At 43.1% G+C, this 14,499-nt stretch overlaps 1 non-coding gene across 1 annotated transcript; it reads left to right on the plus strand.

Annotated features, from left to right (window-relative positions):
- Positions 1-2,248: 2,248 nt before the first annotated feature.
- On the plus strand, positions 2,249-2,322 carry Trnat-ugu (transfer RNA threonine (anticodon UGU)). The gene has a single exon. It is a non-coding gene; the product is annotated as a tRNA-Thr (tRNA).
- Positions 2,323-14,499: the final 12,177 nt, after the last annotated feature.

A 14,499-nucleotide genomic window follows, 5' to 3' on the forward strand; every position in this document is an offset into this window, starting at 1 on the left:
GGCTTCGTGCCACCGTAGCCCTCAGTGGTTCACAACCCCACAACAGGACACAGCAGTCCACCCGCCCCACCCCCGCCGCACATCGAACCCAGGGTTATCGTGCGGTTCGGCCCCCAGTGGACCCCCACGGTAACGTCTCATACCAGAGGAGTGTAACCCCAAACGTTTACGTGGTAGAGTAATTATGGTGTACTCGTACGTGGAGTTTGCGCAGCCATCACCGACATTGTGTAACTGGGGCGGAATAAGGGAAACCAACCCGCATTCCCCGAGGCAGATGGAAAACTGCCTTAAAAACCATCCGCAGGCTGGCCGGCACACAGGACCTCGACACTAATCCGCCGGGCGGATTCGAGCCGGGACCAGCACGCCTTCCCGTTCGGGAAGCAGCGCGTTACACTGCACGGCTAGCCGGGTGAGCTGTATGGATGTCGGTTACATTAGTTATTAGTAGATAAAGAGGCTTGCACTGGGTAGAGTAGCATGGAGAGCTGCATCAAACCAGTCTTCGGGTCAAAGGCAATATCAAGTAGACAACCAGTACTGCAGATATATACGTGGAAGAACAAAATGTAATTATTTAACTTTCTGTTTTAAAAGTGACGATTAAAACATTTTGATCACTTCCCGAATGTTTTATTGGCACTGCCTGAGATTTGTTTTATTCCCAAATATTTTTCTCACTTTGACTTCGTGTGTTTTAATGTGCACATGTTGTTTTACACCTGAAAGCATTTGCTGTATACTTGTCATTTTTGGGGACCACTCGATACTGAATTGAAGGCTGTGGCAGTCCTGTGCTGGACGTTACTAAATTGCTAATTTCGACTATAAATTTGTACCCTCATGGAATCACGGTATTAACGTTCAATAGATTCTTAGTGGATGAGGAATCAATTACAAAGAAAATAATTTGTTGATTTGATGTTTCTTTTCTATTGATGTACGGAATCTTGTGTAGTACAAGGCTTAATCTAAACTGTCAAATGAACATTGATCTTGGGTGTTGAAGAAGGAGGCAGCAGTATTACAAAATCTGATTCGCAGAATGCGAATCTAAATTGACTGTTTATCGGTGCCATATGAAAATTTATGCCGGATATGAAATGGAATTCTATTTTCCCACTTAACGCAAGCGGTCGCTCTTAACCACGAGTTTTTCTTAATTTTTTAATGTGTGCCGTCTAGGCCCGGCTTCATCACCTTTAAATAAGCCTTTTTTAACATAAAATAAGAAATTATGTCTTCTGCTTCAAATGAAAAATATGCCTCTTACCCTGCTATTTAGTCTTTTTTGTGTCTGTTTGTTTTATCAGAAAATACTGCAACTGAACAAAGCGCTTGTTGCGTCAAACTGGGGTTACTCGTATGGAGGGGACTGGGGACTGACAGGAATTATTATACAGCTGTTTTCACAGCAAAATAAAACGGAGGGGAGTGTGTGAGTAAGGAAGCCAGGAAATAAAATCGAATGTTGGAATCAAATGTGTGTGTGAATTCCTAAGGGAGCAAATTGCTGAGGTTATCGGTCCCTAGACTTACACACTACTTAAACTAAACTAACTTATGCTAAGAACAATACATTCATGCCCGAGGGAGGACTCAAACCTCCGGTGGGAGGGGCCGCGCAGTCCGTGACATGGCGTCTTAAACCACGCGCCCATTCTGCGCGGTGAATGGTGGAATCCATACCACCTGTAACCGGTACTGCATTGTGCTCTGGATTGGAAAGAAAAACAGCAGAGGATCTCAGAGCCTTTCTGCCTTGATATTTATCTTATACGTGACATGCCAATTTGAATATTTAATTTGTGATGAAGGCACTCTTAGAAGTGTTGAAACGTGGTCAAAAGAATAAAAACTTGTGACCGAGGGCTTATTTATATGGATATGGTGTATGTTCTTTCGGACATGTCCGAAAGAACAGACACCATTGATGACCTGCAGCCGTCTAGAACGAAATTAGAATTATATTAATACCTTCAGTTGCTGACGAGCGTGTCAGATAGAACAGACACAATATCCATACAAGTATATCGTTCTGGCAATACCGGCCATGACCTTCTTCTTCTGTGCGGATGTACACATATTCCCCGAACTCTTACGGGACTTGGTAAGAATGTCTTCCACGAGTAATGAGTGTGTTGGGGTGGGACACTTCGAATGTAGGTGCGGACTTACAAGGTGAGAATGTGGGTCTCGCGGGAGGCGTGCGTGAGATACTCCCTGCAGTCACATTACACTCTGTGCCCTGGTGGCTCAGATGGATAGAGCGTCTGCCATGTAAGCATGAGATCCTGGGTTCGAGTCCCGGTCTGGGCACACATTTTCACCTGTCACCGTTGATATATAACAACGTCCGTCAGCAGCTAAAAGAATTAATGTAATTCTAATTTCAAGGGCCTATTTAGTTTAACTTTACAGCAGAGGATACTTTCTCAGTTAAGACGAAAAATAAAAAGAGGGTTCATACCGCAGCACAGTGCAAAGCATGATGACAAAACTCTCCCACAGTTTAACCATCCAGGTATGACTTCTCTTATTGACTAAGGTGTATCCCACATTCAATCGTGGATTGTTCTGTCATCGTCTTTTAATTCTAGCTGCTGCTATACGTGATGCTCCAGCTGTGGTGAGGCTCCTTAAGCGCACTAGATAAATAATTGGAGATATTGTCTGTATTTGGGGTTACGGATGGTCTCGTTATGTCGTTCCTGTAAATAGTTCCAGATGTCCGAAGTGTCCTTAGAATTCTCTTCGGCTTTTGAACACGCCTCCAAGACCAACCCAAATCTTCATACGTCACATTTGTCTCATCTCCTAATGCTCGCGCACACACACACACACACGGGATGTGATTCCGACTAGAGAGCGACATTCGGTTTGTTCGTCGTTTTAACCCGTCGAGGCATGTAACATGTATCGCAGCACATGCATGCATGTCTGCAGGAACACTGTATGACGAGAACTGTCAGCACAGACACTGTACGACCACATAAGAAGCCTGCGGTGTTCCCGCGCAGTGCTGTGTCGTGTGGGCGCAGACTGCGGTTTCCGCAGCGGCACCGGAGTCGCCGTCGCCAGGGGCGGCCATAAAGGCCCACAGCTTGGCGCCGACAGGGGCCCGTGGGCCTGCGCCGGGCTTTTAGTGCGCGCCGCGTCCGTGGCGGGGCGGGCGTGTAGCTTTTCATTGCGGCCCGCTGTAAATGTGTTATGAACGCGTTTAGGCCCCGAGCCGGGCGCCAGCGCCGACTGTAAACCGCGGCCCGGCCTAACAAGGAACTTTATCGGCCAGTAAAAACAAAGGACCCCGTCTGCGGAGGGGAGAGGGGGAGCGCCACCCACCCCGACGGTTGTAAATCGCTTGCATTTTTGGCTGGACCGACCGGCTTGGCGGCGCCTCATTAATCTACGGGACGCTGGTTGCGGGAACGCCTGACCCCGCGCCAGGGGGACGCCGGCAGCCAGGGGACAAAACGGAGAGTCGGAACTGTCGTTACTCGTTTCGATTGTCCTCGCCGCGTACACTGTAACAGCCGCCACGGCGCCTTGTATTCATTCGGAGGAAGACTAAGCGTGGGTGTTGTCCGCCCAGTATAAATTGTCTGACGAATCGTTGCCGCGTTGCCGGCGGTAGCTACCAGAACTAAATCGTGCGACTTGTAAAGGGGAAAGGGAGAGGTAGTTATGTGTCCAATACCGTGGGTATAGTCGGTATACAGGGTCTTTCAGCTGCCCCTACCTATGTGATTTATGCAACGCGCAACGCCTTCCAAAACCACATTCTTGATTTTCATAGTATCTAACCTGTTACGCGTGAACTATTAGTCCTACAGAAAAAAATGACAATTGCCTTTCTGTGGGAAATTCAATGTAGTTAAATTTTGCACTGTGATACGTTTTCCGCGGAGGCCACGGTTTTCTAATTATTCAAGAAGAACTAGTTTTAAGGTCAGTTTTGTACGTTTTTCTTGAGTAATTCGGAAACTAAGGCCTCTAATGACAATGTAGCCTGATACAAAATTTAGCTACATTAAATTTCCTACAGAGAGGTCCTGTTTATTTCTCCTGTAGCACTAACAGGTTGCACGTGATATCTTGAGGTGTTGCAGCTTGCATAAAACCTGTAGGTAGGGGCCGCTGTATCACTTTGTATATAATGAAACGTCTCCTTTGAAAATTAAGAGTGACTGTGCTGGTTAACTTCTACGTTATTTGATACAGAGACAGCTGAGTAAAACTGAAAGTACTCAGACAGTTCTCTCTTTGATTATTCTGATCATCAATAAACTGACACATAATATTTTTTTTAGCGCAACGCAATCTGACTTTTAATAATCCCTGCAAAAGAATGGCCCTGACTAACAATAACATTACCTTTCATGAATCACTTATCTCACAAAAATCTTCGTTACTCGAACTACTGCAGTACAGCGAGCGCCAATACTGCCAGCTAAATAAAAGATTCTAACTACTGATAGACATAGTTAGCAAATGAAAGATTCTGATGGAGAACAAACAATGTATTTACCTTAATAGTGTTCAAAAGTCATAATATATATATCATTTTGTGACATCCAATTAAACAAAGTTCCTTTTTCTGACGGACACACGTCCAGATCGTCCGCTCAAAACTCTGGCATCTCTCTCCCCACATCCACCACTGCTGGCGTCTCACCTCCATCTGCGCAACACTACACTAGCGAATATTCCAACAATGAGTCCAACCAGCCACAGACTGCACACAGCGCGGTCAGCGATTTTCATACACAGCGCTACATGTCATTACCAACGTAAAAACCTAAGCAGCCTAATTACAATTATACAGCTCAGTGCAACTATTATTTACAACATAGCTCCTGTTTGTGGTTCAACTGAGGCCTGTGTACGGTGTCCATTTACAGAACTGATCTTTCAGATGGTGTCAATTAAACCAGCCGACCCCACTTATCAACGATCGCACTGCACTGTTTCGATGTCCTCAAACACCATCCAGCTCACTGTTGAGAGGTAATAAATCGCCAAACGAATCATGCCCTATTTTCTCTGTGTTCCTCTCAAGCCACTGACACTTTGTTTTTTCCTAAGTAGATTAAGATGGAAGCAAAGACCGTTCATTCAAACAGAAAAACGTTAAAATTTTTGTGTGGTGTCACAGGTCCTCCGCAACTTGACTGCGTGGGCCCACCTCATAACCGGCTGCCTCTACGTTCCTTACTTCTGCATTCACTGTTCACCACTTCGTACTGGTCTGTGAAACCTGTCCCTCCATCCTGTTAACTCTCTGTCTTCATCACAAACTCCCATCCTTACGTCCACTCCATCACCCCGCACGATATTCGCATAATGAAACAAATGAAATGAAAGAGTACTCAAACAGCAAACAGAGGTCAAAATAAAATCTGAATTTATCAATTACGAGTTGCCAGTAAAATGATGAACACTAAAGCAACTAATTGCTGCTAAATTCATTGGAATTTGGCGACTCTACACGTAAAATACAGTGACATACCTTTAGTCAGAGGAGCTTAACCAAACATCACAGATGCAATTTGAAATCAATGTGACACTTGCGAAAAAGCACAAGTGCCAGATGCAGGAGTGCCTGGAAATGTGCCTGTAAACGGCACTTCCGTATGTAGTCAAAATTAGGTGAAAACTGCAGTAAGTAAAAATCACACTAAAATATCTTATGAAACGAACTTTTTTACCTAACCAAAACTAAAATTTAAGTGTGTTTAATTTCAGACCAGTGCCGATGTTTTAAGTAAATAAAACGGGTCACGTATGGTAAAATAAATACGCACTTTGCAAAGACCGATTTGATATACGTTAAGTAATTATACAGTAACTAAGCACACCACGAGAACAGAGATGAAGATTTTAATTTGTTTTGATGTGGCCTGCGCATTCAACGAGTTTTTTCATTTAATTTTTACAATTTTAACTAATCATATATTGTAACGGAAAATGCCAATGATGACCTCTCTGTGTAGTGTCTAGAATCAAATCCATCCACTTACCGAAAAGCGCTACCGTCTTTTATCTGCCACATCCTAGTTCATTCCGAGCCTGTGCTTCTTCTCAAATGTGATCGTTGTCTATGGGACGTCAAACAGTGTTCTTTCTTCCTTTGTTACTATAACAGTGCCAGTTACGTTCATAGAACTACAGCATATCTGTTATATACGACAGCGCTATATCTAGTTGTCACTCACTCCTCTTCAGGTCAATGCAGCAAGCATCCCTAACCAAGGTTGTAATGTCACTGCAGAGCGCTGTGCGTGAGCAGGAGGAAGGCAACAAGGAAGTAGAATTTGTCACCTTTATCTCAAGTGAAGAAAAAGCTTTGGCATAAAGCCTCTGTTCTGCAAATTGCACCGTGATTGGATCATTTCTCTGCGAAGTCTCGTGAGAGGAGGTCATGTGTCAACGTTGATCGTAACCAGCCCGCTTGTTAGGATATTACTATGTGAGATCGGTGTTCACCTTCTCCCTTCGTTTCATTCAACATTTCTTACAGTACACTTCAGCCTCCTTCCCTCAATCAGCGACTGAAGACACGTTAGACCAGCTGAGGGCTTTGGAGTCTTTCGGAACAGTACGAGGCTCACGAGGAAAAAAAAAAAAAAAAAAAAAAAAAAAAAAAAAAAAAAAAAAAAAAAAAAAAAAAAATCCGGGTAGTTAGCCTACGATTTGTAATAAATCATACTCGATTTCAAAGTAAAGTTGCTCATTCATCCTTGTGTCCAACAAAATGGGTCTGTGTGGCGGATTTGGTTCGCTTCAGAAGGTAGCGCTTATGGCTATCCACACTGTCGCTTCTTCAGGTAGTCGTTAATTTGGCACGTTGCAGTTAGTTGGTGTACCTTTAGCGAATATCATACCTATAAAATTATATTTGCTGGTTACTTATAGGCCTCTGTTACTACCCAAACTGATAGCCACGCCCTTTAACATGCCGCTTCCTAGATTCGGGGAGTCGCGACGGCACCAGAGCGATTCCGCCCATTGGATTAACGACCAAGACCGGAATGCTGGCCAGCTTGGATGTGGTTTTTAGGCTGTTTCCAATGGCTGATTTGGTGAATACCGGACTGGTACCCATGTGCAGCCTCAGCTAAATTTTGAAAATAACCACACGCTTTCACTTTGGATATCACTTGACGCACACAGTTGGTGTAAACAAATTCCGTCCAGGGGTAAGGGGGCAGCAACAGAAAGGGATCCACCCACCTTCTACCACTAACATTGCCAAATTTGTAAATTAGCATATAGATCTAGTGTAGATACGTGATAATGACCAACAAAAATAAGAAGACTTGTAGAATTCTATTCCATATCTCCGAGTTAACTACGGGCCACACAGTGCGAGGCGCAAATTCTCGTCCAGTCATCCTGAGCTAAGGTTCCGTAATTTCCCTAAATGAACTGAGACTAATGCTGTGATTATATTGCACTGAACACCCGTGAGTCTGTTAAGCAGATTATCTTAAAGACTGGAACTGAATCGCACCGAAAACATTTGGCTTGAACTAGAGTGTTAATTGCATGTCGGATCTATCTGCCCAAGAGTACGCCTTCTATGCTTGGGAATCTTGTATAAATCACCCGGAAAATTAAATGTTTTAAAATTAGCAAAAAAAGTACAGGCGGAAATTTGGAGATTCAACACAAACTGATGCATTTCCATGCGTACAAAGACAACTCTCCCAAGCTTTGTAGCCAGATGACAGACCGAGGCAAGCTGAGTTTGCTACGAACATACTGGAACGAATCCATGCAGACAGTGACTACATTAATAGCGTTTATTTTCCCGATAAAGCGACTGTTTGCATCTCCGGGAAAATAAACGGGCATAATGTCCGGATTTAGGCTTTGGAGAGCCCACCTATCGTGGTACAGTAGGTAAGAGACAATCCGAAAGTGAATGTGTGGTGTGGCGTAATGCAAAATACAATTATTAGATGTTCCTTTATCAGAAACCGTGTCATTTCGGCAACAGTTTACCCGGACATACTGGAACCTTACGTTGCACTTCAGTAACAGTGATTACAAGGATGGGTATGGCCTCAGCGAGTTGGAAGCTGCAACACTGAGGGTTATTTGCTCGCCTGTTCTTGGTTGAAACCTTTCCAGTGAAATGGATCGTTAGAGATGGTCTAGCATCATGGCCAGCACGGTCAGCACATATAACCTTCCGACTTTTTTCTTAGGTTACGTTAAATATACTCAGTTCACCATTTTCTGTTGTGCAAACTTCTACGGTTCGAATGCGATATACTGTAGAGAAGGTGACAAAAGAAATGTTGGTGAGAACATGGAAAGAAACTAAGTATCGCCTAGGCGTTCCATGGGCAACAAACGGAGGATTTTATGAAGTATGTCTACAAAAACCTTATAAGTTAAGCTACAATTCGCAGCAAACTGCATAGCTTTATCTAGCATAGTTCCTAAGAAATAAATTCTTGTAGTCAGCCAATGACTTTATGCTCGCTCTGTATTTCAAGACTGCGCCATGTTGTTTTTGCCTAGAGCAAATGTGGCAGCGCTGCTGTAGTGAATAATTCAGTGAATCCTATTTGTTCTTTTGCATATGCCTAAAACCTAAATAAACAAATATTCTGCAAAGTTAATATTTGTTATTTGTAAGTTTAAAAAAACATTGCACACACAAAAGTGTCCGTCGAGCTGCAACATTGAACAACCAGCGACCTCAAGATAAGCATATCCGCGGGAGTTGTGGGTTTGGGATTCTACATATTAGAACTGCGTGGATGGAGCTGTTATGATGATAAGCTATATGTGTCCATAAACTTTTTATCACGCCATTATTGTTTATTTCGTCATGAGGCACGTTATAGCAGTGCACAGCTTTGGACCGTAATTTGCATTCTTTGTAGTTTTCGTGATTATGACCTGAATAAACGATCGTGACTATATCTATACATGTCTTTCTAAATCTCTTGCGGAAGTGTTATGATTATGCGAATTAAAAGGAGGAGTATTTGTTTATGGAGGTACAAATGCGTCCATATTCTCTGAAATGAGCTCGAACAGTTGAAGTTTTAGAGGGTAGCAGGTCCACGTTCTGCATCTACAGCTACGTCTGCATCTACATGGATACTCAGCAAATCACACTTAAGTGCCTGGTAGGAGTTCATCGAACCACTATCACAACAATTCTCTATTATTCCATTCTCGAACAGTTCACAGAAAAACCTGTATCTTTCCGAACGATCTCTTATTTCTCTCATTTTATTATTATGATCGGTTCTCCCTCCGTAGATCGGCGTCAATAAAATATTTTCACATTCGGAGGAGAAAGTTGATGATTCAAATTTCGTGAGAAGATCCCGACGCAACGAGGGACTTCCTTATTTTAATTACGTCCACCCCAAATCCTGTATCATGTCCGTGACACTCTCTCTCCTATTTCTTGATAATACAAAATGTGCTGCCCTTCCTTGAACTTTTTCGATGTAGTCCAAGCCACACAGCCATTGCTACCCATGTATCTGCCTGCTACGTGTAATGATCTCTTGACCTACTTAGAGGAACCCGAAACCTCACCATTATATGGCGTAAGCCGAGGAATCTGTAGCCTACACGGTCGCAGAACCGTCTAAGCCTCTGATTCAGATCCTCCACTCGGCTCTGTACCAGAGGTTTGCAATAGGTCCTGTCGACTATGCTTCAAATGGTGATCTCTGCTTTCATCTCTCAAGCATAACCGACAGCCTGTACCACTCCTGATTGCGGCTCGAAACCAGAGAGAATCTTTTACGATCCAAAACGATACACGTCGTTGGTACCGACGTGACCACCACCTGCAGTTAACTACACCCTGTTCTCTTCATGTCATCCGAAAGGACCCGTATCATGTCTGGAATGACTCCACTCAGTATGCACACTGACTTTCTTCCCCTTCTTGGCAGCCATGTTCGCTCCTGATTAGGAACTCGTAAAATGTCACAAAATCTGTTTACTTTCCGACACAAACGAAAGCGCGAGAACTGTGTCTATTAAATATTAAATTAACACACAGAAATTCAAAAACTGTGCTACGAAAGCATAAAGATGAAACTATGTAATTCACTCATGGTTAGAAACTCGTAAAATTTCACAAAATCGGGTACTTCCTTTTGCTGCTGTTTATCAGCAGTCGGCTGCTGCCTGACACGGCATGAGATCCGGAAAGTGGTTTCAATCTGCTATAAAGCATGAGGCAACATGAGGTATAATATAGGGCACCTTGGTTTTAGTTAGTCGCAAGGAACAGCTCTTTGTTTCTTCCGTTATCTTACGCCTTAAACTCAACTGTTTTCCAGTTGTCCCAAGAATCCAGAATAGAGGCTTGTAAATGGAGCTACTGTCTGAGCAAGAGGATTCGCATTTTACTGCTATCTGAATCATTAAAAGGTAATTCATCGGAGTTTCTTTGCATAAATTCCGCTCTCTTCTGAATCAAACACTTTCTATTCAGCTAGTGATACAGTACAGTAGCTTCATGTCAAACAGTTCTCCAAACACCAAAAAGCAAAGGAGATGGTTTCCTCAAGAGGATACAGCAACGAATTCCGTTCATTCAAAAACAAAAGTTACATTTCACTGCCGGTATTATTTCTGGAGTTTCGAAACAGTTACCAAAAACCGGTTATGACAGACGAGAACACAAAGGTGGAACTACTAGCACGTTCTTGTGTTGCGTCTGAATAACAACTGCAGAATAGGCTGGTTGCAGCTTAGAAGGCTTTTATATGACTGTCATTATAGCCACAGTCGGCCCTTTAAACGATGCTGCATATCAGGAGCTGTTCTTTCATCTTGCGAGTAAGGCTAGTCGCTACAACCATTTGGCCTGCCCCAGATAGCAAGCAAGCATTTCCTGTGAACCCAAGTGACAGGTTTCGTTAAATTCGACATGAGCCACGACTTACAGCTGGCTGTCCACCGTGGGTTCAACATCTGGCACGTTTCTGACAAGACCCTCTAGTAAACATAGTTACTCTACAATGGACTTCCTCACCCAATCAAACTGTGTTTTCCAGAGGGTCTCCATCACCCACCTCAAATTTGAATTGCCAGTAACGAGAAATTCTTCCCTCTGTGAAAGTCTGAACCTTGTCGAACCTTATATGGCGGTCAGCTTCGGTCCCAACAGATGAACGGACCTCTGGTTCAGTCACAACTTGAGCAACGTACAAATGTCTTATCTGCTGTTATTGCTAATGGGTACAGCCGGCTGGCCAACAGCCGCGTAAATCTTCCGTCTTCAAATCCACATCTCCACCACCAATGACCTCATGAAGCACACTCAAAGGTGTAGTGGCAACGCCGATGAAACAAGAGTAGCCGCAGCTGATGTCCCGCAGCCACATCAGAGCCGGAATCCTGAACAGTAACCTGGAGCTTGTTGACCAAGCCCAACACTGCCTCTAGCTGTTCACGGAGAGTGACCAAGTCTCTATGTATCCGCACACAAAAAGGCGCAGTCCCTAGACATATTTCGCTTTAATGAAATAGAATGAAGTACATGAGTGCATTGAGATATTATAAGACTGGTGTGGTAGTCCGAAGAACTAAGACCCCAATCATTGGTAAAATGAATGAACGACTGATATTGAACCGCACAGCAAGCAAAGTGGGCTCAAAGCTAATCCGCCAACAGGGTGGTTTCAGACCAGGAAAATCTTGCACCATCCATACACATGGTGACATCCTGCCCCCCCCCCCCTCCCCCTGCTATTCATCCTCTGCCCAATTAACACATGATTACATGACCTACTTACCGTACGACGTCGATCTGGCTATCACGGCTCAACGAGAGAGCTTGGAGAAGGTAAAACAAAATTCTCTTGAACAAAATCTCTCAAAGACAAAAGTAAGCGCCGTCCACCTTCTCTCGAAACAATCAAATCGAAAGCTCATTGTAGCCTGAAACGGCATTACCCTCGAATACTTCGATATACCGAGATCCTAGGATGTCGTACTGGTCCAGTCATCGACGTACAAATATCGTTGTAAGAAGACATGTCATAAATCAACTGCGAGAAAATTATTGTTGTAGTAGTGGTCTTCAATACTAAGACTTATTTGATGCAGCTCTCCATGTTACTCAATCGTGGTTAACCGTCTTCGTCTCCGAATAACTACTGCAAGCTACATTCTTGTGAAACTGCTTACCGTATTGATCTCTTGGTCTCCCTCTACAATTTTTGCCCGCTACACTTCCCTCCGCTATTAAGTCGGTGATCCCTTGAGGTCTCAGAACATGTTCCATCAAGCAATCCCATCTTTTAGCCAAGTTGTGCCATAAATTTCTTGTCTCCTCAGTTCTGTTCAGTTCTTCTCATTAGTTATATGATCTACCCATCAATCTTCAGCATTCTTTTACAGTACCGCATTTGAAAAGCTTCTATTCTCTTCTTGTCCGAACTGCAATCGTCAAATTTTCACTCCCTTACAAGGCTACACTGCAGACATATACCTCCAGGAAAGTCTTCGTAACATTTAAATCCGTATTGTATTAGAAATAGAAATGGTTTTCTTGCTATCACCAGTCTACATTTTATATCCTCTCTGCTTCGGCATTCATCAGTCATTTGACTGTCCAAGGAGAAAAACTCGTCTACTGCTTTTAGTGTGTCATTTCCGTATCTAATTCCCTCAGGGTCGCCTAGTTTAATTTGACTACTTTCCATTACCGCTGTTTTGCTTACGTTGCTGTTCATGTTATGTACTTACCTTTCAAGAGACTGTCCATTACGTTAACCATCTGTTCCAAAGGCCTTTGCTGCCTCACACACAGTTACAATGCCATCGTCATATCTCAATTTTTTTATTTCTTCTCCCCGAACCTTAATTTCTCCACCAAGATTTTCTTTGGTTTCCTGTACTGCTTGATCATTGTACAGATTGAATAACATCTGGAATTGGCTACAGCCATTTTTCACTTCCTTCTTAATCACTGTATCCTTTCATGTCCATCGACTTTCGTAACTGCCGTCTGGTTTCTGCAGAAGTTGTATGCAGACCTTCACTATCCGTATTATACTCCTGCTACCTTCAGAATTTCAAAGAGCGTATTTCAGTCAACATTTTCAAAAGCTTTCTCTAAATCTAGAAAACTATAAACGTAGGTTTGCCTTTATTTAACCCATCTTCAGCATTAAGTCTTAGGGTCAGTATTGCCCGGTGTTCCTAGTACAGCGTGCTGAAAAGTAACGTCTCCGAAATTTTTTAAATGAAAATTCTTAAAGGATGTTAAATAAAACAAACGTTATTAACATTCTCCATATTTATTCTTCGTATCTACATAGTTATTTCTCAACGTTATCATCCTGATGACGAACACATTTCTCCCAATGAGAGACCATGTTGTTGATACCGTCACTCTAGAGTGACCGATTTTTAACGGAGCCACGACCTCACTTCTGGTTGCACCACTTCATCACTGCCCAAGTGAAGTCGTCAAATGTGACCTTTCAGTTGTGGGAATAGATGAAGATCGGGACTGTATGGAGGATTAACGGTTACAGTGAAACCAAGATGTCGGATTCTTGCAGATGTCGCAGCACTCGTGTGCGGTCTGGCATTGTCATGCTAAAGGAGAGGGTTCTGTATGTGTTATCAAACTTTTTGTGTTCAAAACTCTATCACGACACGCTGTTTCTCACGCACCGATTTAGTTTCGTTACACATCGCCATGTTACACGATACAGTTCTCAGCCCTCTAGCGGTGGAGGTCATAAAGAATAAAGCTGTAGAATGTTAGTAACGTTTGCTTTATTTTAAAAAATTTAATAGTTCTAAAATAAAAAATTCGAAGGCATTACTTTTCGGCACGCCCTCGTACAGTTCTTCGAAACCTAAAGATAGCTTCCCAGGGGTCGACTTCTACTATTTTCTCCATTATTCCTTAAATAATTCGTATCAGTATTTTGCAACCGTGACTTATTAAACTGAGGGTTCGTTAATATCCACACCTGTCAAATGGTTCAAATGGCTCTGAGCACTATGAGACGTAACATCTGAGGTCATCAGTCACCTAGAACCTAGAATTACGTAAACCTAACTAACCTAAGGACATCACACACATCCATGCCCGAGGCAGGATTCGAACCTGTGACTGTAGTGGTCGCGCGGTTCCACACTGAAGCTCGGCCACACCGGTCACCACACCTTTCACCACCTGCTCTCTTTGGGGCTGGAATTACTACATTTTTCTTGAAGTCTGAGGGCATTTCACGTGTCTCGTACATCATGTGCATCGAGTGGAATAGTTACGTCATGTCTGGGTCATCCAAGGATATCAGTAGTTCTCACGAAAAGTTGTTTACTCCAGGCGGCTTATTTCGACTTACTTCTTTCAGTACACTTTCAGATTCTTCTCGCTTTATCGTATCTCCCGTCTAATCTCCATCTACGTCCTCTTGTCTTTGTATAATAATTGTCGTCATGTTCATTTCTCTTATGTGTCCCATCTATATACTTCTT

Source organism: Schistocerca serialis, chromosome 1 (genome assembly GCF_023864345.2).
Source record: "Schistocerca serialis cubense isolate TAMUIC-IGC-003099 chromosome 1, iqSchSeri2.2, whole genome shotgun sequence".
NCBI lineage: Eukaryota > Metazoa > Arthropoda > Insecta > Orthoptera > Acrididae > Schistocerca > Schistocerca serialis.